General features: G+C 44.4%; 1 non-coding gene across 1 annotated transcript; it reads left to right on the forward strand.

Annotated features, from left to right (window-relative positions):
• The first annotated feature begins 2,982 nt into the window (after positions 1-2,982).
• Positions 2,983-3,054, forward strand: trnag-ucc (transfer RNA glycine (anticodon UCC)). The gene has a single exon. It is a non-coding gene; the product is annotated as a tRNA-Gly (tRNA).
• The last annotated feature ends 399 nt before the right edge of the window (positions 3,055-3,453 follow it).

Raw genomic sequence — 3,453 nt, forward strand, 5'->3', positions numbered from 1 at the left:
TTGAATGGACTATATTTAGGCAGGAATATTAACGATTTCTCATTGTAACGGGGCTTATTTGAAAGCTTCGGGTTTTGAGAATCCTTGAATATGAAGCCCGGGTCTGTCAGGGTTTGTGCGGAGCGCTGAGGTTCGGTTCTATTATCGATAAACGGTTTGAAACTGTCGGATGGAGAGAACTGGAGGTGGAGCTGGAAGATCAGAGGCCGCTCTCCGCTCTGTCACTCTGACTGTCTCCTCCCCTCCCGATTTCTCTGTTTAATCCCCCATATGGAACCAAAGCGGGTCGGTGGACTCTAAACACGGTTTACTCGTTAACAGGTCGAAAGGCGAGTCATGTTCCTGATCTCCTGGGCACCAGGCAATTCACTGTTATTTGTTTCTGTACAGAGTTACATTTCAGTGATTCCCCAGTGAGTTTGATGCGTTCTGTAAATAATCCAACAAAATAGAACAGAAACGGAGCGAAGCGCTGAATTCCACAGATGTAGAAAGGTTATTCGAGCAGTTCTGGTGATTCTTTACGAGCCCAGCATGGCAAGTAGTTTAAATAAATACAAGAAATCTGGTGATGTCTGGGCTGGGGTCTATAAGTCACCGTTTAAAGTCCCGGACTGAGGTCACTGCCCCGACTCCAGTCCCATTAACACCTCATCTCGTCCACAACGAGACAAAAGCAGCTCAAAGCCACACTGGTAGCATGATATCAGGGTCTCCCTTCACACAGTAACCAGTCCTTTCACAGATACAGAGGGTGGCTCTGAAAAGAGCCTTTACATCGAGTTACATTGAAACTACAGCACAGAAACAGGCCATTCGGCCCAACTAGTCTATGCCGGCGTTTATGCTGCTCATGAGCCTCCTCCTTCCTTACTTCATCTAACCCTATCGGCATATCCTTCTATCCCTTTCTCCCTCATGTGCTGTTCTATCTTCCCCTTAAATGCCCCTCTGTTATTTGCCTCAGCTGCTCCTCGTAGTTGCAAGTTCCACATTCTAACCACTCTCTGGGTAAAGCAATTTCTCCTGAATTCCCTATTTGATTTATTAGCGACTATTTCATATTTATTACCTGAAGGTTTGGACTCCCCACAAGTGGAAACATTTTCTCTACGTCTATCCCAGCAAACCCTATCATTATCTTAAAAACGTCGATCAGATCAACCCTCAGCCTTCTCTTTTCTACTGAAACGAGACCCAGTCTGTTCAGTCTTTCCTGATAAGAATATCCTCTCATTTCTGGTATCATCCTTGTGAATCTTGTTTGCACCTTCTCCAATGCCCCTATGTCTATAATATGGAGACGAGACCTGTTCACAGTATTCCAAGTCTGGTCTAAACAAGGTTCTGTACAAGTTTAATATAACTTCTTTGCTTTTGAACTCTATCCCTCTAGAAATGAATCCTAGTGTTTGATTTGTCTTTTTATGACCTGATGAACCTGGGTCGCTACTTTCAGTAATTTGTGTATCTGTCCCACGAGATCCCTTTGCTCCTCTATCCCGTTTAGACTCTTATTATCCAAGCAGTGTGTGACCTCCTGATTGTTCATTCTGCAAGTTTATTAATGTCCTCTTGCATTTTGATGCATTCTTCCTTTGTATTAACTAAATCCCCCAATTTGGTGTCGTCCACAAATTTTGGAATTGTCCTTCCGATTCCCGAATCCAAATCGTTCATGTAAATTGTGAAGAACAGTGGTCCCAGCAACTGGAACTCCACTTCCCACCTTTTGCCAGTCTGAGTAGTGACGCTTAACCTCTATTCTCGGCTTTCAGTTTTGTCGCCAACTTACTATCCATTCTGCCACCTGACCTGACTCCACGTGCTCTGAACTTAGCCATGAGTCTACAATGTGGTACATTATAGAAGACCTTCGGAAAATCCAAATATATCACCTCTACTGCATTAAACTTGTCTACACTTTCTGTTCCTTCTTCAAAGATTTCAATCAGGTTGGTCCTGTCCTTTGGGTTATCAGATTAAGCCTTGGCCGGTTTACTTGCTCTTGGAGCTCACAATGCTGGTTTTCTTCGGCAGCAGCACGGCCTGGATATCAGACAACACCCTGAGTGATGTTCACCCGTCCCAGCAGCTTGTTGAGCTCCTCGTCGTTGCGGATGGCCAGCTGCAGGTGTCTGGGGATGATGCGGGTCTTCTTGTTTGTCCCGGGCCGCGTTGCCGGGCAGATCGAGGATTTCAGCCGTCAGATACTCGATGCACAGCAGCCAGATAGACCGGGGCTCCGGCACCCACACGTTCAGCATAGTTCCCCTTTCGCAGGAGCCTTTACACACGGGTAACAGGGAACTGCAGTCCGCCCCGAGTTGAGCGAGACTTGGCCTTCGACAGAGCTTTACCGCCGGTTTTTCCTCTTCCAGACATTTCCACAATCTCACAAACACTTTCACAAAGAATGAAGAAATCCTCCCGCACTCGCCCTTCTTCTACCTTCTGGAGGAGTACAGTGGGGACACTTGTGATGGGTCTCTCTCAGAGTGTTTACACTGCCCGCTCACCCTCACTGATATTCTATCTTTGAACTGCTGTAATATTGTCCTTTAGTAATATTGCTGCTCCTCCTCCTTTCCCTATTTCCCTGTCCTTTCCAAAGATCTTATAGACTTGAATATTAAGCTGCCATTCCTGCCCAGTTGGTAGTCAGGTCTCTGTAATGATTTAATGTAATTATTTAACTTTACTCAATGGCTGATGTGAGCTGTGGTAAAATGTATTTCCAGCTGGTCAAGTATTGCAGTTATCGACTGTCTCTTCAGTCCGATATCAGGTGAAGAATTACTGGCTGGTGTGGAATTTCCATTGATTGGGGGTTGGCGAAATCTACTGGGCGGAAACAGGAACTGCAACAGAGCGAGAAAGGATCCGTCAGAAACCAGTGAAAATGAAGAACAAAATCCAACAGCCTGCAGTGTCTGTTCAGGATCTGATGTTTGGGAAATATTTTATTGTTGGTTATTTTCAGCGATGGTGGTATAGTGGTGAGCATAGCTGCATTCCAAGCAGTTGACCCGGGTTCGATTCCTGGCCATCGCAATTAAGTGTTCTTATTAGTTTATTTCAATCAGAAACTCTTAAGTTTACAATCGAATTTGATGCAGCTCAGTTGGATATTGTTTCCAAAACATAATCGGGTGTCATTAAAGTAAAATGTTTTCAACCTTCATTTATTTTCCCTAAAGAAGGAAAAGAGGAAAAACATGCTGGAAATACTGAGTTACCAAGGGTCTAATGAGAGTGAGGAAGGGAAATGATATGTTAGCCTTTATTGTCAGGGTGTTGGAATATAAGAGTAAGGAGGTCTTGCTGCAATTGTAGTATGAGGAAATATTGTGTAAAATTGGCCAATATTCGGTGGAGTTTCGAAGAATGAGAGGTGATCGCATTGAAATGTATAAAATTCTTAGACGGCTTGACAGGGTAGATGCTGAGAAT

Source organism: Heptranchias perlo, unplaced genomic scaffold (assembly GCF_035084215.1).
Source record: "Heptranchias perlo isolate sHepPer1 unplaced genomic scaffold, sHepPer1.hap1 HAP1_SCAFFOLD_47, whole genome shotgun sequence".
Lineage (NCBI taxonomy): Eukaryota > Metazoa > Chordata > Chondrichthyes > Hexanchiformes > Hexanchidae > Heptranchias > Heptranchias perlo.